Genomic DNA, 25228 nt, shown 5'->3' with positions numbered 1-25228 from the left:
TGCGACTTGTGTTTATTTAGGAAAAAAACGGAAATTTAGCAAAAAATTTTGAAAATTTTGCAATTTTCAAACTTTTAATTTTTGTGCCCTTAAATCAGAGAGTCATATTGCACAAAAGAGTTAATAAATAACACTTCCCACATGTCTACTTTACATCAGCACAATTTTGGAAGCATCATTTTTTGTTTGTTAGGAAGTTATAAGGGTTAATATTTGACCAGCAATTTCTCATTTTTCCAACAAAATTTACAAAACCATTTTTTAGGGACCACCTCACATTTGAAGTGAGTTTGGGGGTCAATATAACAGAAAATACCCAAAAGCGACACCATTCTACAAACTGCACCCCTCCAGGTGCGAAAAAACACATTCAAGAAGTTTATTAACCCTTCAGGTGCTTCACGAGAACTAAAGCAATGTGAAAGGAAAAAATTAACATTTTACTTTTTTCACAAAAAATGTACTTTGGAACCAAACTTTTTTTTATTTATTTTCACAAGGGTATCATGAGAAAATGGACCACAAAATTTGTTGTGCAATTTCTCCTGAGTATGCCGATACTCTGTATGTGGGGGAAAGCCACTGTATGGGTGCATAGCAGGGCTCAGAAGGGAGGAATCACCATTTGACTTTTTTGCACGCAAAATTGTCTGGAATCAATGGTGAGCGCCATGTTGCGTTTGGAGACCCCTGATGTACCTAACCAGTGGAAACTCCTTAATTCTAACTGCAACTCTAACACATCCCTAACCTCAACCCTAACCCCAACACACCCTTAACCCTAATCCCAACCATAACAATAACCCTAACCACAACACCACCCTAACCGCAAAACCACAACCCTAGCCCCACCCATAACCCTAGCCCCACCCATAACCCTAGCCCCAACCATAACCCCTAGCCCCAACCATAACCCTAGCCCCAACTACAACCCTAGCCCCAACCCTAATCCTAGCTATAACCCTAACTCTAATGGAAAAAATTTTAAAAATACATTTTTTTATCTTATTATTTTTAGGGGGTGATAAAGGGGGGTTTGATTCACTATTTTTTTTATGTTGATCACTTTGATAGACCCTATCACAATGATCAAAATGAACCAATGGGAGAAATCTCCTATTGATGCTGGGTGCCGGCTGGCAGAGCTCGGAGTGCGCATGCGCCCACCATTTTCTTCCCGGAAGAAGTTGCTGAGGACCGGAGACACAGCCGGAGGGTCCAGGTGACACAGGAGGTACCGTTGGCGTGCTTGGGGTACCCCATTTCTCTCTCCTCTGATGTGCTAGATCATATCAGAGGAGAGAGAAATAAATTGTAAATCTGACTTCTTTTTTTGCGGTCACTGTTATTATGTGAATAACGGTGATCCCAACACTGAGGTTGGTAAAAACCAACCCGAATTATGTTCTCCGGGGTCTCCGCTACCCCCTGTGGTCAGGACCCCAGAGATTTTCAGACGCTGTGGGGCGCTATAAACTTATTTCTCAGTGCCGCTAATAAGCGGCGCTGAGGAATAAGTACCCTTAACTGCCGCCGTTAAAAAGTATCGGCGGTCGTTAAGGGGTTAAAGGGAGTCTGTCGCCCCCAGAATGCATTTTACATGAGCTATACAGTGTTATAGGTGATTTGGTCCTTATAATAAACTAGACCTGTACCTGTGAAAATAACTTTCAATTATGCAAATCAGGTGGCTATGTTGCACCATTGGTGTGGCCAAGATTTTGGTGCACCACTATTCCCCTTTCATTTGCATATTGGGGGCCTTTATCCACCTCTGACAGTGCTAGCTTCCAGAGTGAGCACAATCTGAATGACGTTGGCACTGCCTGTGTCCAGCCGTGCATATACACCATGGCCGGGTGCCTTCTCCCTGTATTCTTTCCACTGATGCTGCGCGCTACACTAATACTCCTGAAAGTATAGAGATCGACTTCAGGGAACTCCTCTTTGAAGCCACTCTCTAAACTTCCAGGTGTACTAGTGTAGGGAATGGCATTAGCAGAAAGATACAGAGAACACGCTCATCCACTGTGAATGCGAGGCTGGGGACAAGCAATGTCAGTACACATGCGCACACATAAGGGGATCATTCAGACAGTGCTCGTTCTTGGAAGTAAGTAATGTATCAGAAATGCCCCAGTACGGAAATGAGGGGTCGTAACAGTGCACCAAACTCAAGGCCATGCCAAAGGTCCACCGTAGCCCCCTATTTTGTATATGAATTGCGTTCTATTCTCCAGCCTGCACCAGGTTCAGTGCTAGTATGGTTTTTATAATGGCCAAGTCCCCTATTTCACTGTACAGCCCATTTAAAATGCATTTTGGGAGTGACAGACTTAAATTCTTTGTCCAAAAAAGGTTAATTTTATGGTTACTGACAGGACCTCCTGTATGCTACCCAAAAACATACAGGAGCAACTGATTTGGACATCTTGGCATTCTCTTATTAGGGAAATCCAGTCCGTGTCTCTCGTTGAGGTAGAATTCTTGTAAGGGATGTCTGGTTTAGAAAACCCATTTTGAAAAATCCATTGTGGAATTTCTTCAAACTGACAGCCGGCCGCAATGTAGAGCCAGTGTCAGTCAGGGCTGGGGCCGCGGTTACAGCGGCTGTTCTGTATACTCACAGCGGTGACTGAACACGCGGCTCCCCCATGACTGAATACCAAATGCTGGTGGGGAGAAGAAAGATTATTTTCTTCCCGCTGCATTCGGCTATGTGCAGGCACCAGGCGCCATTATAACACTGCTAACCTGCAGATTAATCCCGTATCTGCAGGATAACTGTGTTACTTCTGGTGACAGCTTCCCTTTAAACTACAATAGAGACGGTTTCCCCAAAGCAGGCAAAGTGCACTAATACGGGGTACAGTTTGCCCTTCACCCAAGGAAACAGATATATTGTTAAAGGCCTTTAGGCCCTCACAGGTAGATAATTAAGACCTGTTGTCATTATATCTTATTAATCTAATATATAAGTTGCAACACAGAGAAATTTTCATGATGATGAAAAATCATAAGGAATGTTTATAAGAGTATAATATTGAATAAAGTGCTCAGATATGGACAGTGTCCTAAGAAAGGCGAGATCGCACCCCGTCTTGTAGTGACCCGATTATGCTGGAGATAGGGGTACAGTCCTAATCTTAATGGTAGCTCTATCCCTATTGTGCCCATTTATTGACCCCTGCCATGACCCAAGTGTATTACTACTAGTGATGAGCGAGTGTACTCGTTACTCGGGTTTTCCCGAGCACGCCGGGTGACCTCCGAGTATTTGTGACTGCTCGGAGATTTAGTTTTCATCGCGGCAGCTGAATGATTTACAGCTACTAGCCAGGCTGAGTACATGTGGGGGTTGCGAGTACACTCGCTCATCACTAATTACACCAAAGCTAAATCCCCATACCTCGCTTTTCCTAACACATTTTATCAGAGAGATGAAACTCATCATGCGCGTGTAGACCAGGAGAACCACTAATGGGGTTCAGAGAAACATGGGGTATATGTGAATGAACGTGCTGAGAGGAAGATCGTTCATAACGTTAACCAGGGCAATGTGTTTGCTCACAACACGTTAAGACATGCCGGGTTACACCTCCCCTCAATCTCTGCATCTGTTGTCAGACAGGAAGTACTATATGACTGACCTTTTCCAGCTTCAGGAGAGGCTCAGCGATACAACGGAGTATTACTTGGCTGTGATCATCCGCTAGAGTAAATGAAGCTATGGAGCAATGGCCAAATTACTTCCATAAAGCAGAAAAGTGGGCTCCATATACATCGAACTTACAAATGAGAGAGCGATAGGAACAACACAACATAGCAGAGTGGAGATGGTGCTCCTTCACGCCCGATGGAGTAGTTTTTAGTGTGCGCATTGATATGTTACACAGACCCCCCCTAGATTTAGTAGATGCTTGAAATTTCTTGTTTCCTATGTGGGGGAATTTTGTGGTTTGAATGTTCCCAAAGCTGTTCACAAGAGATCCCAGAATTGGCACGCCCTGTGATCAGCTCATCATTAGGGCTCGCCGCTAACTAGTAGTGATTCTCTTGAAATGAAGAAATACATAATTAGTTTACATTTTTAGAGGTAGATGATGAAAATGTGCTGTGCACTAACTGTGCCATTACCCATCTGCTATTTGTGCTGTGATCCAAAATTGGCACAATGGTGATTCCGGGACAATTCCTACCATGACAAAATGGGTGGTCCTGCAATTCAGACCTTGTGCTCCCCCACTTCTTTATTAAATCAAATAAACAGGAGAAACGCTGCATAGCCTCATCTTCTCAGACCAAGAACTACTGGAGGACATGCCCAATAACAATTAGTTCTGATCCTGTCTGGACATTCAGTTCAGCTTGTTAGAGAATATAGATCTCTATGGTCACTTTGTTAATCCGCTATGGGCATCTTATAGATATCCTGCTGTTTTTAAGTATGTCAGTCTTGGATAGATACATTCTGATGGAAATCTCCTACTGTTTATTTTTCTTCTTAGGTTGGAGGCCTGGAACTTATACACCACTCTTCGACATCCTTTTTAGCCATAACCCCAAAATATTCTGCATTACAATCACAATGTGATCAGGGACTTATATATAGTGCACTCCGATAGATTAATCACACATAGCCTTGTTATCACTTATATTTTATGTAAGACTGAGCCCAATTTTTCTATTTCACAATGTCATCTGCAGACACTAGCTCTATAACTGGGCTGTGTAAAAAGGGTGTAAATGATGAGGCTCTGTCCTCTGGGTGCCAAACACCAGAGCAAATGCGACACTCCAATTTTCTAGACTGCCGTACATTTAGTCTTCATGGGCTGATGTCATTTACATGTTATACACACACACATATAGATATATATTTATATACACTACTGACACAAAGTTAGGGATATTTGGCTTCCTGGTGAAATTTCAGGATGATCCTAAAATGCATTTCTAACTTCTATTTCTTTCTGGTGAATGTAATGTGACTGGCTCTAAATTTCTGAATTCACATGTCCAACTGCTCAATGTTTCAAACAAAAAATGTTAGCCAGCACCAAAAACCTGTGTGTTTCCGTATACAACTGCTACTTGGACAGAGCACTCATGCCTTAAGGTGCTAGGTGCTTGACAGGTCAAGTCCATGCAAATTGAAGACTAGAGAAAACGGTGGCACTCACCAGTCCTTTGAAATCCAGAGTTTTTATTGAAGACATATTTAAGATTGGTTGCAAGTCCATCGTCCGTCCTGTACCTCACTCTCCCTCGCGGCCAGTTTTAAATGTGATGTCTTGAACAAAAGTTGGATTTTAACAGACCTGTGAGTGTCACCGATATTTCTTTTCTTCAATTTGTTCAATGTTTCAGTACTTTTCGCAGACATTGCTGTTTTCTAACAGGGAGTTTAATGGCAAAATTCATAACAGGTGTTTGATCCATCAATTGCCCAATAAATTTCGGGGTTTAATTGCAATTGTTACTTACACATTCCTCCTTATTATGCTGTTCACATTTTGACATCATGAGACCAAGAGGACACCTAACAATATATCAATAGTACCTCGCCATTACGAGACTTCAAGCAGGATGTTCTCATACAGAAGTGGTCACTAACCTTAGAGTGTCATCAGCAAGTTCCAACAGAGATACAGAGAGACTGAAAGAGTCACAGAAGGGCAGAGAAGTGGACCTCCCTTGGCCACATCCCACACTGATGACTGCTTCATTGTGAACAATGCCCTTCAGAACCAAGTGATAAATGCCACACAATTCGAAGCACATTTAAAAGAGGTGAGAAGTGACCAAGTGTCATGTCAGACCATTCAAAACATCTGCGTGCTAAATTCCCTGCAAGGGTCTTCTACGAATAAAGGCATCATCTACAAAGGGTGAGGGACCTGTGGGCCTCAGTGATGTTCACTGATGAAAGTCTATTCTGAGAAGAAAAGATGGCTGCCAACAATGTTGGAGACGTCTAGGAGAGCGCTACACATCATTGACTTGTCAACAGACGAGCCTTTGGTGGTGTTAGTGTGGGCAGGTATGTCTAATCAATACAGAACTACCCTACACTTTTGTGAATGGTACAGTGAAAAGCGCCTACTACTTGAACAACATCATTAATCCAGTCATTGTACCTCTGAATGAACAACACAGGCATAATTTCTATGCTGAAAACATGACATGTTGGTGGGCCTTGAGGACTGGAGTTGGGGACCCCTGCCATAGAGTCACCATGTAGAGGCTCGTAACTCTGTACCCCAGAACCTAAATGACCTGAGAGCCGCCCTTCAAGAAGAGTGAGATGCCATGCCTCAGCAGACAATAACTCGACTTGGGAACAGCATGAGGTGGTGTTGTCGAGCTGTAATTGATGCTCACGGCTACATAACAAGTTATTGAGACACTGACATTTTTTGTGGGGTATACCCACCACTGTTGTTGGCTTGTGTTTTTTAATACATGGTTTGATGTGAGGAAATCACCATCCCATGCTTCTACTTAAATGCCCTACTTTCATGATGAAATATCACTGTAGCGTGAATGTTTTAAGTTTTCCATAAATTTCACCAGAAAGCCAAATATCCCTAACTTTTTGTGAGTAGTGTATATGTATATCTTTATTAATGTTATACAAATAAAAAGTACATTTTCACACAGACAAATATAACCTAAACACCAGACTAAGTTACACAATCTCTCAGGTTATTTCTTTTCTTTGATGCCATCTATTGCCCCTAATTTGTGGCATATCTGAAGCCATGAAAGGCAAGGAAGGACAGGTGTATATCCCTCAGAAGTTGCCAGTACAGAGCCCACTGTAGGACAAAGCGGAAATAAATCCTTAGTCTTCACACAGCATGTATTAGGAACACTGTGCGCTACATATAGTCTGTTAGGACACCATCCCGTAGGAACTGTCTTGTTTTATTCTTTAGCACCCAATAAAGACACCTGTGCACACCCTCAAACAGTCTGACTCCAAACTCCACTATGGTGAAGACCAAAGAGCTGTCAAAGGACACCAGAAACAAAATTGTAGCCCTGCACCAGGCTGGGAAGACTGAATCTGCTATAGCCAACCAGCTTGGAGTGAAGAAATCAACAGTGGGAGCAATAATTAGAAAATGGAAGACATACAAGACCACTGATAATCTCCCTCGATCTGGGGCTCCACGCAAAATCCCACCCCGTGGGGTCAGAATGATCACAAGAACGGTGAGCAAAAATCCCAGAACCACGCGGGGGGACCTAGTGAATGAACTGCAGAGAGCTGGGACCAATGTAACAAGGCCTACCATAAGTAACACACTACGCCACCATGGACTCAGATCCTGCAGTGCCAGACGTGTCCCACTGCTTAAGCCAGTACATGTCCGGGCCCGTCTGAAGTTTGCTAGAGAGCATTTGGATGATCCAGAGGAGTTTTGGGAGAATGTCCTATGGTCTGATGAAACCAAACTGGAACTGTTTGGTAGAAACACAACTTGTCGTGTTTGGAGGAAAAAGAATACTGAGTTGCATCCATCAAACACCATACCTACTGTAAAGAATGGTGGTGGAAACATCATGCTTTGAGGCTGTTTCTCTGCAAAGGGGCCAGGACGACTGATCCGGGTACATGAAAGAATGAATGGGGCCATGTATCGTGAGATTTTGAGTGCAAACCTCCTTCCATCAGCAAGGGCATTGAAGATGAAACGTGGCTGGGTCTTTCAACATGACAATGATCCAAAGCACACCGCCAGGGCAACGAAGGAGTGGCTTCGTAAGAAGCATTTCAAGGTCCTGGAGTGGCCTAGCCAGTCTCCAGATCTCAACCCTATAGAAAACCTTTGGAGGGAGTTGAAAGTCCGTGTTGCCAAGCGAAAAGCCAAAAACATCACTGCTCTAGAGGAGATCTGCATGGAGGAATGGGCCAACATACCAACAACAGTGTGTGGCAACCTTGTGAAGACTTACAGAAAACGTTTGACCTCTGTCATTGCCAACAAAGGATATATTACAAAGTATTGAGATGAAATTTTGTTTCTGACCAAATACTTATTTTCCACCATAATATGCAAATAAAATGTTAAAAAAACAGACAATGTGATTTTCTGGATTTTTTTTTTCTCAGTTTGTCTCCCATAGTTGAGGTCTACCTATGATGTAAATTACAGACGCCTCTCATCTTTTTAAGTGGTGGAACTTGCACTATTGCTGACTGACTAAATACTTTTTTGCCCCACTGTATATCTGATATAAGAGCCCAGTCACCAATCTGGGTACAATGTGGGTGCATCCACAACTTGTTTCCTGTTCTTTCCTTTCTCTAGGTAGCGTTTTTAAGTGTTTTTTTTTAAACTAACATGCTTTCTAGTTACGGCATGAAACTATAGACACAGGTGTAACCTGCACTAAACTCCCAAGGCCCCTGTGTATCTTTCCTTATCAGGAGCTCCAGTTCGCCTTAAGGATTTGCCTTAACTGTCACAAGAGTAAAAATTACATGTCAATTATTGTCACATCTATAATGATCTAAAGAAATATTAAAAACTTGTAATATATGTATAGAAGAGGTGTGGAAACTACTGCCCACTTCAGTACCTCTTCTTTATATATATACATATATGTGGCTATGCCAGAAGCTTAGGCCGATTTCACTCATCCATATGCTGTGGTCTGTACTGGGACGTTCTGTAAATGCCTATGGGGCTGTCGAGTTCAGGTAAGAAGACCAGGCCTTTCCCGCAGTCCATTATGTTGATCTGGTCCATAACTGTAATACCTTATGCTACCCATGCTGCATATTGTGCGTATGTAGCATGTGTAGACTTTCCTCACTTTCTCTTAAATACTCTGGATCATTTATCATTGCTTTTGTGCCAAGATGTTGCTGCAAATTGTGACACTTCATTGTCTGAAAGGCCTAAGCTAAATGAATTTATGTTTTACATCATTTAAAGGGAACCTGTCAAGTGAAAAAACTTTATTGACTTGAAGATATGGGGTTAATCTGCAGGTTAATAGCGTTCAGATCCTGCCCTGCCCATTTGGAGCCCCTCTGCCTGGAGAAAATTATCTTTATTCCTCCCAGTAGCGTTCGAAGTTCGGTCACGGGGGCAGTGCCAGCGCGGCTTCAGTCACTGTTCTGTGTATAGAAAACAGGGGCTGTAATCACGCCCTGGCACAGACTGACAGCCGGCCCAGCATTAGACCCGGCTGTCAATGCTGGGGGTGGTTACAGCTGCTGCTCTCTATACACTGAGCACTGTGACAACCCGTGCCAGCACCACCCCTGTGACTGAACCCACGCCAGCACCACCCGTGACTGAACCCATGCCAGCACCACCCCTGTGACTGAACCCACGCCAGCACCACCCCTGTGACTGAACCCACGCCAGCACCACCCCTGTGACTGAACCCACGCCAGCACCACCCCTGTGACTGAACCCACGCCAGCACCACCCCTGTGACTGAACCCACGCCAGCACCACCCCTGTGACTGAACCCACGCCAGCACCACCCCTGTGACTGAACCCACGCCAGCACCACCCCTGTGAATGAACCCACGCCAGTGGGTGTTGGGCACGTTCAATATGAAATTAATCTGCAGATTAACCCCATATCTGCTGGTTAATAGTATTTTTTTATGTGACATGTTCCCTTTAATACACTATTTTGTAGTACCTCTGCCAAAACTTGAGAATGAGGTGTGAATGAGGTGTGGCATGAAGTATGACACATTCATAATTACACTTCTACATAAAGGCCGCATATTGTAGACAGGTCATAGCTTAAAAAGTTGTAAAACAAATAGATTAATGTTGCAATTAAAGAACCATATTTGACACATTGATCTCTCTTTTCTAAGATTGGAAAGTGTACCAATTACCATGTGTAAAAACTCGTGAATTGCTCAAAAAATAAATTACATGAACTGATGACATTTGACAAAGTGGTCTTGAGATTCTATCTATCATTGAGAAATGTTTTACCGCCAATAAAAAGTTGCGTTGGTGTTTTTTGTGCCAGATTTAATATTAAAGTGCGACATTCCATAGATATGGAGTGGCGGAGGTGAAAACAGTGCACTAAAGATTTTCTAGAAACTAGGCCATTTTTTTTATAAATGTGGGCCATAATGTACATTTCTTCAGAAAATCTACCATATGTCCTTGGACTCCAAATCACTGTATTCTACATGCATCTTTAACTGATTACAAAGTCAAAATGGATACAGAAACTAAGAAGGAAAAGTGGTTAGGAGACTCGAGCAGCCATGGTGCTAGAGGACCTTCCGGCTGTATACATCAGGGTATGCAAAATGAATAAGTAGTGAAGACTCGCATCTACAAGTAAGATTACCAAAATGTTCTAGTCTATTCATAGAAATGGCTCCTCCACTATGAATGATGGAAGGCTGGGTGACATGCCTTCATCAACACCGCTCTTAATGTTTCTGTTCCAGAAGAAGAACATGCCAAAAGCAAATCTATGGTAAAGTCCAGGACCTAATAGATGATGAACCAGCTTACCTGAGAAGATAGCCAATGATTTACGTCCGTCTCCGTTCATTCTTGTGTAATATGTTAGTATCAGGGACACAACGTTTAGGACGTATTAAGTAAACCATAATCGAATGCTTCTTAAAGGTGACATTCTCCTTCTTTATTCTATGGGTGTAACAGAAGCAGTAGGTGCATCCACATCTCATGCCAATGGTTCTGTAAAGTGTGGATACTTCTTTCCAAAATCTCTGTGATCCGTTAAGAGACCAAAAACAGGATGTTGCTGTCTTATGTAATATTTACCTGTTTTTCTGTATACTGTAATAAATGAACATTGCAAAATGCTTCCAATATCTGCAGAAATCCTCTACTGTATTGTTCTGTTGTGTGTCCGTTTTTTTATATTTTTATATGTATATAAATATATATATATATGGTTTTAAACTATGGATTAGAAATAAAATATATTTCCCTATATAACGTTAATGTGGTTTGTTAAACATGATTAGATTGTGGGTTCAGCAATGGTCAACGAACCATGAAAGATATACAAGAACCTAATATATTTCCTGACCTGTAGTGAGCACCCACTATGGTCCGCCAACACTGATATAATCTTCACATTGTCACCTCCCAGACACCTGCGTACATACATACCAGGCCATCTGATGTGTTTTGATGTAAGACATAACCTCTTGTCCCCCTTGTTTATAGAATCCACCATTTCCAGGAAAGTCATCAATACAAACTTGTTTTAAAGTGCCAAAAAATGCATTTCAATTCCTTCTTACAATTTGATGAGAAATCTACAAATATTTGGATGTTATTTTGAGTACAATCCTTTTGTATGTCCCTTCTTCATGCTCTTGACTGACTTGTGGTATTTGCTTATGTTTCAATTTGTAAAGCACCAGAACTTCTTACCGTGTATATTTCTGTTTACACTTAATAAACCAAGCATTTGCTCTTGTAATATGATGTGTACCTTTGTTTTTCCTCCCTCATTGGTTTCTTGCCACCATCCCTTATTTATGAGGGCCTGTGGTAAGGTACAATCTTCATTAATAAAACAACATACAGGGATGTGGTGCTGCATATAACAATATTTAAAACTGAGTTATGTTCTGGTCGAGATATCTGTGTCACATTTCTTATCATATCCTGGGTTTTCTACTTATCGTGATGTGCAGGAAAAAGAGATTAGCCTTCGCCTTCCATCCATTCATGGCTGTTATGGTGATATCATGTCATATAGAGAGAACATATTCATGTTCCCCGGCTCACTTGGGTATGCTGCCTTCATATCTGCTTGCCCTTCTACAACCATCCTCTTCCTTTCATTTTTCTTTGATTTGTGGATTTCCCTTTATTACTTTGAGCTTGCTATCATTTTCTTCATCAATCCCATTCCATGTCTTTAGTTCTTCTTAGTTCTTCTCTATACATTTCCTAAGTATGTTACTTTCCATACATCTTAGTAGCCTAGGTATGATCCTCACTATACTTCTCAAATTCCGTACTTTCTCCTCTTTATATATCTTGTGTTTGCTGTAAATCTCTAGATATGTTCCTCACTATATGTTAGGGCTGGCGGAACCCACCGAGTGTATTTAGATATTATTATTGGTGCGTTCGCAGCCCGGGGTCCACCGTGCAGGAGACCAACCTGCTGCTAGCAAATGGTGGCACAATATGGCGGTAGAAGCGAACTCTGTTACTTCACAGAGTCGCACAGAAGGAAAAACGCTGTGCCCTGTTAGCGTCACAGGGGAACTGAGCAAAAGAGCGTCACAGGGGAACAGCTGCCTAACAGAGCAAAAGCAATCAGTGGTCAGGGAGTAGCAAGCACACAAACACCTCCTCTCCAGTGGAGCCGGAATTCTAATGGCTTTACTCCAGCCCTGAATTTAACATACAAACTCCTCACCGGAGGTGGCGGTGTTCTAATGGCTTATTTCAGCTGAACCCTGACCACAAGCAAACAAGACCACTGAGTAGCTAAAGCTCATAACATAAGCTGATACTAGCGCATGGCCGTGCAGCCATGCGAACCTTTTATAGCTGCAGCAACTTCAGGACCTTCCCAGAGGACCAATGGGAGCTGCTACAGTACCTGAGCAACTTCAGGACCTTCCTAGAGAACCAATGCTGCAGTACCTGAGCATGTGACCCCCGAACTCCAATGAGAGGTCTTACCCTGGGCATGCTCAGAAGGGGAAAAGCAGGACTTAGTCCCAGAGACCTCTGCTCGCCACTGACCAGGACTGACTACAATGGCTGAGCCTGGAAAGGCAGCAGTAACCATTCGCACAATATCAGGCTGAGCCAGATGCTGGGACCGACGTCTCTGCTGAGCAGGCTTCACTGTGGCTGGAGAAGAATGGGAGACCGCAGCGGAGATGGTTCGAGATTCCCCCTGTGCAGAGGCAGGAACTTGACCCCTAACATTACCCCCCTATGCCCCCCCCCCTCATTGGGCCTCGCTACGCTTGAAAGAGCCAATGAGCTGCAGAGCTCGAATGTTCTCGGCATTCTCCCAGGACCTGTCCTCTGAGCCATAACCCTTCCAGTCCATCAAATAGAATTTTTTGCCACGTACCACCTTGCACCCCAAAATAGCGTTCACCTGATGTCCCGGCAGATGACTCCGAAAACTGGGACATGTACACGGGCTTCAAGAGGGACACATGAAAGGTGTCGGTGATACCTAGGCGTGGAGGAAGGGCCAGACGGTAGACCACAGGATTAACCTGTTCGAGGACCTTGAAGGGACCCAAGTAGCAAGGTGCAAACTTAGTGGACTCAACTCGCACCCTGATGTTACAGGTGAAGAGCCACACCACGTCACCAGGAGCAAAGGTCAGAGCAGGGCGCTGATGTGCATCGGTGGAGGACTTCATTCTCTCCTTGGAGGCCTGAATGGCATGCTGAGTGCGGTCCCAAATGTTCTGTGCCTCCACAACGCAGTCTGCCACCCTGGAGTCGGCGGAAGACACGGGCATAGGCACAGGGACACGTGGATGCTGGCCATAATTTAGGAGGAATGGAGTCTGACCGGTGGAGTCGGCTATGGCGTTGTTAAGCGCAAACTCTGCCCACGGTAGCAAGAATGCCCAGTCATCCTGCCTGGCAGAAACAAAATGTCATAAATATGTGACCAGGGTGTGGTTGGCCCTCTCAACCTACCCTTTCGTCTCGGGATGATATGCCGAGGAGAGATTCAACTCAATACTGAGTAGACGACAAAGCTCTCTCCAGAATCGAGACGCAAACTGGGGACCCTGGTCACTGCCAATTTTGTCCGGCATACTGTGTGGGCGAAAGATATGCTTGATGAACAACGCTGCCAGAGCCCGTGCAGAAGGTAGCCGTGGAAGAGGCACCAAGTGCACCATTTTGGAGAAATGGTCGGTGATCACCCAGATAATGGTGCAGCTACGAGACTTGGCTAAGCCCACCACAAAATCCATCCCGACCATCTCCCAGGGCCTGTCCGTCACCAGCAGGGGGTAAAGCAACCCAGCTGGCCATTGCCGAGGAGACTTGTTCTTGGCGAAAGAGACACACGCCCGAACATAGTCTGCTATGTCACGTGCCATATGCGGCCACCAGTATGTCATCGCCAGTAGCTCAGATGTCCTTTTGGACCCAAAATGTCCACCCACCTTGGACAAGTGAGCCCAAGAGAGAACCTCCGGACTCAGACTGGATGGTTCAAAAGTCTTGCCGGGAGGCACAGACTCTAGCGAAACTGGGGCCACAGTTCTCAGGCTCTCAGTGGGGACAATAAGCCGAGGCTCCTCTTCCTCCTCCTCAGATGATACAACGGAGAGAGAGAGAGCGTCGGCACGAATGTTCTTCTCCCCGGAAAGAAAATGGAGGGTGAAATGAAACCGGGAGAAGAACAAGGACCATCTGGCCTGGTGAGAATTTAACCGCTGGGCTGTCTGCAAGTACACCAAATTCTTGTGGTCTGTGAAGACTTGGAAGGGAAAACGAGCCCCCTCCGAGAAATGTCTCAACTCTGAGAAGGCCAACTTCATGGCTAGCAACTCCCTTTCCCCGATAGAATAATTCCTCTCCGCTGGTGAGAAGGTATTGGAAAAGAAGAAGCAAGGATGCTTCCGACCTTGAGCATCCTTTTGGAAAAGGACTGCTCCAGCACCAATGGATGAAGCATCCACCTCCATCCATTATAAATGGCTTATCTACATCGGGGCGATGTAGGATGGGAGCGCTAGCGAAGTGTGACTTAATGGAGTGAAAGGCCTTGGAGACCTCCTCAGACCACAATGTGGGATTTGCTCCCTTCTTGGTGAGGGCAACCAAGGGAGCTACCAAAGTTGAGAAGTGTGGAACGAACTGGCGATAATAATTAATGAACCCCATAAAGCACTGCACCGCTTTAAGAGAATGGGGTTCCTGCCAGTCCATCACAGCCTGTAGTTTGGAAGGATCCATAGCCAATCCCTGGGCGGAGATGATATAGCCCAGGAAAGGTAAGGACTCCTGCTCAAACACACATTTCTCCAACTTTGCGTAGAGGGAATTTGCCCATAAAAGGTCAAAGACTCCGCCAACATCTCTGCGGTGGTAGTCAATATCTGGAGAGTAGATGAGAATATCATCCAGATAGACTATGACCGAGGTGGAGAGCATATCCCAGAAGATGTCGTTTACAAAGTCTTGGAAAACGGCTGGGGCATTACAGAGCCCGAAGGGCATTACCAGATATTCATAGTGCCCATCCCTGGTGTTAAAAGCCGTCTTCCATTTGTCTCCCTCACGGATACGAATCAGGTTGTAAGCACCCCGCAGATCTAATTTTGTAAATACCCTTGCTCCCCGAAATCTATCAAAAAGCTCAGATATCAGGGGCAGAGGATACTTATTCTTAATGGTGATGGCGTTAAGACCCCTGTAATCTATGCATGGACGTAGTTCCCCGTTCTTCTGCACGAAGAATAACCCAGCCCCTGCAGGTGACACTGACTTCCTAATGAATCCTCTTGCCAGATTTTCCTGGATGTACTGTGACATTGCCTCCATCTCCGGGAGAGATAATGGATAGACTCGACCCTGGGGAGGCTCAGCACCAGGCAAGAGGTCAATAGGACAGTCATAGGGGTGGTGAGGCGGAAGGGTATCCGCAGCTCTTTTGGAGAACACGTCCGCATAGGGCCAATATTGCTTGGGGACAGAGGACAGATCTGCGGGTACCTTAGTAGTAGCAACCTGAAAACCTTCCCTCTGACATCTACCCCCACAAGATTCACCCCATCCCAAAATTCTGCCTGTGGACCACTCAATATGAGGAGAGGGGTACCGTAGCCAAGGTATCCCTAACAAGACCTCATAAATTCCCTCAGGAATGACGAGCAGAGATATAATTTCCTGATGAGATGGCGACATGGACAGAGAGAAAGGGATGGTCTGGTGTGTTATCTGTGAGGGCAGTGTCGACTCATTTACCACTCATACGGTTACTGTTTGAGCTAACATTGCCAGGGGAATTGCGTGACGTTGGGCGAAGGCAGAAGACATAAAGTTGCCCTCTGCCCCAGAATCCACGCAGAGCTCTACCGAGTGGGTAAATGAGCCTATAGTAATTGTCCCTTTAAAGGACAATTTGGAGGCAAACGTCGCTGTGTCTATTGTACCTCCACCTACTACCACTAGACGTTGACATTTCCTCGACTGCTGGGGACATCTGGTGGCAAAATGTCGTGATTACTGGCAAACATGACAAACCTGGAGTGCACGAGCGGTCCGGGACTTACCTACCATGGCCTCATGTGACTCAGGGGCCTGGACTGGAGATTCCAAAGGTTTGGCGAAGGTGAAAGCCAGCCGAAACCTCTGCCTACACTGGGCTCGCTCTAACCTCCGCTCGTGAAAACGGAGGTCAGTATGAGTGGACACGGCTATTAACTCCTCCAGTGTGGCGGGAATCTCCCTAGTGGCCAGAGCGTCCTTCATGTGGTCAGCCAGCCCCCTCCAAAATATTGGAATATGGGCTTTATCCGACCACTCCAGCTCAGATGCTAGGGTGCGAAAGTGGACAGCAAAATGGCTGACCAAGGACGAGCGCCATATCATGGGTGACACGAGGTCCTAAAAAAGACCTGTTTCAGAGTGCTCAGGAACAACGGAGCACTCTGCACCACATGATCGCCATGCTCCCACAGCGGCGTAGCCCACTCCAACTCCCTGTCCGACAGGAGAGACACAAATCCCACCTTAGTCCGTTCTGTGGGGAAACGTGCGACCAGAAGCTCGAGATGTATAGAGCACTGGCTCATGAAACCCCTACAAGATTTACTATCACCAGAAAATTTTTCTGGCAGCGGGAGGCGAGATAGAGTCTGTACAGGGGTGGCAGTGGACAAGGTTGCTGCAACCATGCTAGCAGCCTGAACAGCAACTGCGGTTACATCCACAGCTGAGGTTGTGCGCTTGAGAGCCGCCAACCTACCCTCCAGCTGTTGGATGTACCACATGGATTGCTGTGTGTCCGCCATTGCTAGCTAGATCCTGGCACTAGTATTATGTTAGGGCTGGCGGAACGCACAGAGTATATTTAGATATTATTATTGGTGCGTTCGCAGCCCGGGGTCCACCGTGCAGGAGACCAACCTGCTGCTAGCAAATGGTGGCACAATATGGCGGTAGAAGCGAACTCTGTTACTTCACAGAGTCACACAGAAGGGAAAACGCTGTGCCCTGTTAGCGTCACAGGGGAACACAGCTGCCTTACAGAGCAAAAGCAATCAGTGGTCAGGGAGTAGCAACAACACAAACACCTCCTCTCCAGAGGAGCCGGAATTCTAATGGCTTTACTCCAGCCCTGAATTCAACATACAAACTCCTCACTGGAGGTGCTGGTGTTCTAGTGGCTTATTTCAGTCGAACCCTGACCACAAGCAAACAAGACCACTGAGTAGCTAAAGCTCATAACATAAGCTGATACGAGCGCATGGCCGTGCAGCCATGTGAACCTTTTATAGCTGCAGCAACTTCAGGACCTTCCTAGAGGTCCAATGGGAGCTGCTACAGTACCTGAACAACTTCAGGACCTTCCTGGAGGACCAATGGGAGCTGCCACAGTACCTGAGCATGTGACCCCCGACCTCCAATGAGAGGTCTTACTCTGGGCATGCTCAGAAGGGGAAAAGCAGGACTTAGTGAGATAGAAATATATATATCATGTAGATCTCACTTGCATGTATACTCCTCTATAATCATATATACTCACAGCTAGTATATACATTATAATCAATGACTTAACCCCTTAGTGATGGAGCCAAATTTTTGAAATCTGACCAGTGTCACTTTATGTGGTAATAACTCTGCAATGCTTCAAAAAATCACAGTGATTTTGAGAATGTTTTTTCGTGACACATTATACTTTATGATAGTGGTAAATTTAGGTCAATATATTTTGTGTTTATTCATAAAAAATATCAAAAATTGGAGAAAAATGTTAAAAAATTAGCAATTTTCAAAGTTTGAATGATTATTCCTTTAATCCAGATGGTTATACCACAGCAAACCATTAATAAATAACATTTCCCTCATGTCAGCTTTACATCAGCACCATTTGTAAAATGTTCTTTTATTTTGTTAGCATTTTAGGAGGTTTAAAAATGTAGCAGCAATTTTTAATTTTTTCAAGGAAATTTACAACATTTATTTTTTTAGGGACTTATCCATATTTGAAGTGCCTTTAGGGGTCCCATATATTGTGAAACCCCCAAACGTGATGCCATTTTAAAAACAGCACCCCCTGACATATTGAAAACTGCTGTCAAGTAGTTTATTAACCCTTCAGATGCTTTACAGAAATTAATTAAAAGTGGTATGAGAGAAATGAAAATGTGTATTTTTACGACCTAAATGTTGGTAACTTCTGAACAGGTTACAACAGCCGACAGACGCTAAGGCCGCTATTTGGTCGTGAATTGCCATCGCAAACATCAGGACAACACAATTATGATCTGAGGGCACCATTTGGGATAAAGAGGAAGCCCTCACACTCTGTTAACCATTTATAATGATGTAGTCACTATTGACAGCAGCATCTAAGGAATTAAACAGATATGTACGGTGCCAACACTGATCGTCACTGATACAGCAAGTTGTCAGCTATAGGGTACAGCCGACAGCTGCTGGATTGTCACCTGTATGGGGATACTATTCTCTTATATCTCAGGTCAGTTAAAAGACGTATTGGCTGTCATTAAGGGGTTAAAATGGCTGACATAAACTGATATAAGCGAGACAAACTGTATGGGGTTTTCCAAGCAAAAAACAGGAACTTAGGCCAGATGTGCTGAAGTAATGTCTAGAATATCGCTGAATCTTGCTGAAATGGCAGATCAACAGTGCCAGATGTTGTGAATTCAGCTTTTGGGCTCCCTCCGGTGGTTGTAGAGGGTAATGCAGTTGTGCCTGGATTGCAGGAGTGGACATGTGTTTCTACTAATTGCAGGACTGACTGGGGTATATAGCTTTGCAGGATCCTTTAATCCGTGCCAGTTGTCCATTGTTCTTGAAGGATTCACTTCCCTGCTGGTCTCTCCAGTTTGCTGTGTTTTTCTACAAAGATAAGTCCTGGCTTTGTTTTTTTCTGTCCACCTGCAGTGGACCTTATAGTTCTGTGCATTTTCATATTTTTGTCTTGTCCAGCTTGGTCTGTGAAGGATTTTTTGCAGCCTAGCTATTTCTCTGGAGATGCAGATATACCCCCCATGTCTTTAGTCAGATGTGGTGATCCGTTTTTTCTGCGGTGGATATTTTCTAGTGTTTTTATACTGACCGCATAGTACTCTGTTCTATTCTTTCTTTATAGCTAGTATGGCCTCCTATGCTAAAATCTGATTTCATATCTGCGTATGTTTTTTCCCTCTCCTCTCACAGTCAATATTTGTGGGGGGCTATCTATCCTTTGGGGATTTTCTCTGAGGCAAGATAGGTTTCCTGTTTCTGTCTTTAGGGGTAGTTAGATCTTAGGCTGTGCCGAGGGGTCTAGGGAGAGTTAGGTACCCCCCATGGCTGCTTTTAGTTGCGCTGCTAGGTTCAGGGTCCACCTTCTCCAGAGTACGTCTCATGCTGCTCCAAGGCCACCAGATCATAACAGCCAGATGTATTAAGTGCTGATCAGATGTCTCAACTTTGTCCTAAATGCCGAGAGCTACATTTTAGTTGCTTAATCAGCAATCATATGTGCATTAATCACAACATTCCCTATATATTCAGATAACCAATAACAGAGGAGCTAGACAATATGGTAATTAACTAACCACCCCTAACCACTCCTTTCTATATGCAATTATAAAACTATGTATGTACAATAAAGTGTCAGTATTGATGGAATGCTTTTCTGTCACAATGGTGTACAGTCCATTCTTGATGAGCGCTCAAAATACTCAGTCTTATTGGGAACGGCCGCAGCACACACAGGGATGCATTTATCCAAACCAAATTTCCATATCATTAGTCCCAGAAATGTCTGCTCGCCGCTGACCAGTACTGGCTACAATGGCTGAGCCTGGAAAGGCAGCAGTAACCATCCGCACAGTATCAGGCTGAGCCAGATGCTGGGACCGACGTCTCTGCTGAGCAGGATCCACTGTGGCTGGAGATGAATGGGAGACCGCAGCGAAGATGGCTCAAGATTCCTCCTGTGCAGAGGAGGGAACTTGGCCCCTAACATTATATGTCTCCTATATATGTTCCTCTTTCTGCATCTTCTAGGTATATTCCTCTCTGTGTACATGTCCTAGGTATGTTCCTCATTATATATCTCCTATGTATGTTCCTCTTTTTGCATCTTCTAGGTATATTCCTCTCTGTGTACATGTCCTAGGTGTGTACATGTCCTAGGTATGTTCCTCACTATTTCCTAGATCTATTCCTCTCTGTATATTTCCTTTGTGTGTATTTTTCAATACATCTCCTAGGTATGTTCCTCACTGTACACTTCCTTTTCAATGTCCACTTTTCACATGTTCTCATCTTCTGGGTGTGGTCCTCTCTGACATCTCCCGGTTATGTTCCCCTCTGTGCATCTCCTTTGTATTATTCTTGCTATGCATCTGCTAGGTATGTTCCTCTCCATGCATTTCATACAGTGGCTTGCGAAAATATTCAATCACCCCACCACCACCCATTGGTTTTTTATCTATTTTATTATATTACAACCTGTGTTTAAATAGTTTTGTAATCCGATTTGTTTGTGATGCATCAACTTTAAATAAAGTCTAAGTTCGTGAAGTGACAAAAATATAGGCATAAATTAAATTTATGGAATCAAATAACTAAAAAATGGCATGTGCATTTGTATTCACCTTTTTTGCAATGAAGCCTTTAAAAATTTCTGGTGCAAGTGGAGCACCCCGTCAGGGCTGTGGGGTACTCGGTACCGGGTCCTGCGGTTCACAGGGGGATGTCACGGTGGCTGACCCGGTTCGTGGCCCTGAAACGTCCGTATAAAAGGGAAAGGTCTTTGAAGGGATAAAGTTTATGTTCGTGACTCCACCTGTGGTATTCGGTCAGGGTGACCGATGCTGCTTTAAGGGGTCCGCTGGGGTGATGTTTTGGCAGCTAGATGGTATACCTTCCCATAGGTGAAGTATATCCCCAGGGCTTCCCAGTATGTAGATGGTAGAATGGTGAGAGGTGCAGTGAAGAAGGAGGACACAAAGTTACAGTCTCTTTACCTTTACTGAAGACTTCAGCATCCACAGTCCAGAGCACCAGACCACAGGGTAGGCAGACAATATAAAGTGACTAGCACACTCCAGGGTGTTGTGATGCAAAAAAGTGGGGATTTATTACATACAGTAAATCACAAACGTTTCGGTCGATACTGGACCTTCATCAGTGTGCTAGGTATAATTGTATACTTGTATGGCCCCAAAAACAATAGAATACTCGGATTTGCATCAATCAGACATGCTGGAAAAAAAAGGCAACAAGCCGGGAAGAAACAGAACCAGGCTGGTCAACTGACGGTGAGTCAGAATAATAGGTGGCGCTGAGGCTTAAAAGAGCTGTCAGTACGCCGGGACACTAGGGATAAATGCGGTATCCACTGACACTCTATTAGCGGTGGATACCGCATTTATCCCTAGTGTCCCGGCGTACTGACAGCTCTTTTAAGCCTCAGCGCCACCTATTATTAGCCTCACTCTCCCCTGGAGGAAAGCAATACCACTACGGTGACCAGGACCCTGGGGCGCCGCACAAGCATTTACCTTCATAAGTCGCATGCTTAGTTAAAGGAAGTCGCCTATGCACAATCTAAGTGTCACATGGTCTGTCAGTATATACACACCTTTTCTGAAAGGCCACAAAGGCTGCAACACCATTAAGAGATCACCTGCTGCAATGTAACACTCCCTACCACCTTGGAATAAATGATTATAATCTGCATATAAATACACTACTTGTGCATAGTGATAAAAGTGGGACATATGTATAACACCCACAAAGACTTTGGCTATGTGAACACGTTGCGGATTGGTGTGTGGATTTTTCCGCACTGTTTTTGCAAAATCCGCAGGTAAAACGTACTGCGGATTACCTGTAGATTTGCGGTGCATTTACCACAATTTTTGTGAGGATTCTACCTGCGGTCTTACACCTGCGGATTCCTATTATGGAGCAGGTGTAAACCGCTGCGGAATCCACACACAGAATTGACATGCTGCGGAAAAAACGCTTGTTTCCGGTCATTTTTTTCCACAGCATGAGCACTGCGGGTTTTTGTTTTCCATACGTTTACATGGCACTGTACAACACATGGAAAACAGCTGCAGATCCGCAGCGTCAGATCCGCTGCGGATCCACAGAAAAATCTGCAACGTGTGCACATAGCCTTAGATACCCACACATGTATCCAAGTATTTAAGACCTCACGGGATCAATAGACTACACTAAACACACATAGTGGATATGCCAACCTGTCAGTTTATTAGAGTCCATAGTCATTTAGGAGCTTCACTCCTGGATATAGACTTTTAGGTCGTAGCCTCCGGCCAGGGCACCACTAAAGGACTGACAATCATTTTGCACTTATTTGAGCGATCCGTGTCTCACAACCTTTTAACAAGAAAAGTAAACCTGCGGACTCTTATACACTGATAGGTTGGCGTATCCGCTATATGTTTTTAGTGTAGCCTTTTAATTCTATGAGCTCTTAAATGTTTGGATACACAGTGCTATATGAGGGGGTTATAATACATATGTTCCACTTTTATTACTATGCGCTAGTAGCGTATTTCTTACCTTCATGTGTTTAGCATTGCATCAGATTACAATAGTTTTGCAATAATATACATTATACAGATTATTTGTACTGCATACTTCATGCTCTTTCCTTAGATTTCTCCTTGTTCTTGCTTTCCCCTGCATTCCTACATCCTTTCCATTCATATTCCAGTGTTTTCTCTGATACTTTTCCTTTTGTCTCCTTATTTCTTTGCCATGTATAAATGTAGTAGTGTTTTCTCAGCTTCCTAAATCCTGCACCTCTGCTGATACTCCCTATCCTCCTGTATTCTCCCCATCACCTCTTGGGTTTGCCCCTGATTTGTTTCCTCCATCTCTTTGATGCTCTGCTCTGTGTGTCACACTTTCTTGCCCTCTCCTTTAGTCTCTTCTTCCAGTTCTCCCTCCTCTTCCTCTCTTCTGTGTACAGAAATGACATTGCAGTACACATTAAGCTGTGACTAGCTCTCATTCTCATTTTGAGCCTGATTGCAGCTAATACAAACTTTCTCTCCTCATCTGTGAGGAGGTAAAACTGAATGATGCGGATATTGTTGTGCTTTCCCTTGGGAAATCTGCAGATATTTTGGAGAGGTTGCACAGCTAAGTCTTTCCTTTGCTTGGAAGCGTTCTGGGATTTCTCTGGCTTGCTTCCTATCCCCTCTATTTCACAACCTACACTATGCATATATTATGGCACCTAATCTGGGAGAGGGAATGGGGTCCTGGGACTGTGATGTGTGTTCTCAAATCAAACACAACTGGCTGAGGTTCTGAAAAGGAAACTTCTCCTCCACTGAGATAGGAAAGCCCAGGAGTGACTGGTTTGAAGGCTGCTAATTCTTCTTATGTTTCCAATTGTCAAATATTTAAATCCGTCCTCAGTTCCTTCCCAGGCCAATTTAGAAGCGTAAACAGGATAATACATAAGGTTAACACTGCTATTTGCAATATGGTAAATTATTTGGAAACTTGATTATTTATGGTTTTATTCTGAAGACATCACGTTACCTGTAGGAAATAAGGTCATAGTGGTGGAAATCCTACAGAACAATCTCAAGATCGCTCAACCTTCCTCATCTACAAAAGTCCCTGGAAGATCTCCAACCCCATACGACTGAAAGTAGCATCTCTTTCTGTATGTGGTATATTGGAAAAATGTTTCCCCATGACAGTTCTTATGACATTTTTACCAAACGCAGAATATATTGATTTTTCAGGCTACAGGATTCTCTGAGATTTTTCTCCCCTGATGTTGGCCCAGTGATGTCTGAGAGTCAGGGATGTGTCAAGAGCCTCGTTACATCTCATCTCTGAAGAGCTCTTGTCCCTCTGAAAGAAAGTAGGGAACCTGCTACAGTGACCCTGACAACCATCCACACCCTCTCAAGGAGACAACACAAGCTGATTATGCATGTGAAATCTGTAATGTCCTGACTATTCCATTATTGACACCAAATGACAGAGATTTGACACTTCAAAGAAACATAATACCAGAAATGTGTCCATAGTACACAAGGACGGATTCAACAAAAGGGTGTGAGGGAAGTATGGCATCTTGCCACACAGATGTAAACAATAGGTTGGATGATCTCAGATCCATTTTCCATGTGTGATGGTGAGGAGCAGTGGACGGTGGGGGTTAGAGGACCACTCTCACTGAGTCTTTGTGTGGTCATAACTACTTGCAGTTTCCACTTTTTGTTCACATTTTCATTGATTGTGTTGTGAGGATTTCACTAGATCAGTGACAGCTCTTTATTTGCATAATTATATGCTCTGGACTAAAGAGAAAACTAACCCCCAAATTTCATGGGTCATCAACCAGCAACAATCAGTGTTTTATCATCTGTGCTGAGCAGAACCTGAAGAGTTGCATGTGTCTTGGAAGTGTCTTAGAAACTTTTTTTTTTCTTCCTACTCCTGGCTGAAGTAAAGGTTCTGTGCCCCTTCAATGAGCGAACAATCTGAGGGAAAGTCTTTGTGAGCTCTATTCTGTGTGATTATCATCAGTGGGTGCCACAGACCTGGCAGGGAGGGCTTCCTGCACCTCATGGGCACCACTTCTGTCTGAGGATGGTGGGTGCCCTGCAGGCAGCACCTTGGCTTCACATACAGGGAAACAACCAGATCTCTGAAAAAGAACGTGACTGAGCTCATAAAACCCTATAAGACATCCAGATAGTAATCAGATGGATAAATAGAATTATTTACTATTATTATTACAAATGAGCAATGCTCCTTTTTATATCAGGGGCTTTTACTATCTTATTTTACAATATAACTTTCATATGATGAACTCTAATAATCTGATAACAAGAAAGTTGTTACATCAGATAATCCTTAAAATGCATGTAATAAAACCTTGATACTTTATCTATCCTTTACACAAATTATTATTTATTGCCTTTAAGTGAAGAGATAAAATAAATAAATGGTGCAGACTTAAATTCTACTAT

The 25228-nt window shown here is 44.0% G+C and overlaps 1 long non-coding RNA gene across 1 annotated transcript in view; it reads right to left on the bottom strand.

Moving 5' to 3' along the window:
- The window catches only part of LOC138664833 (uncharacterized), a 50948-nt gene that overhangs the window by 10059 nt on the left and 15661 nt on the right, over window positions 1-25228 (bottom strand). The gene's annotated exons all lie outside the window — the stretch shown is intronic.

This window comes from Ranitomeya imitator, chromosome 1, assembly GCF_032444005.1.
Source record: "Ranitomeya imitator isolate aRanImi1 chromosome 1, aRanImi1.pri, whole genome shotgun sequence".
Classification (NCBI taxonomy): domain Eukaryota; kingdom Metazoa; phylum Chordata; class Amphibia; order Anura; family Dendrobatidae; genus Ranitomeya; species Ranitomeya imitator.
This window is presented reverse-complemented; position numbering and strand designations above follow the sequence as displayed.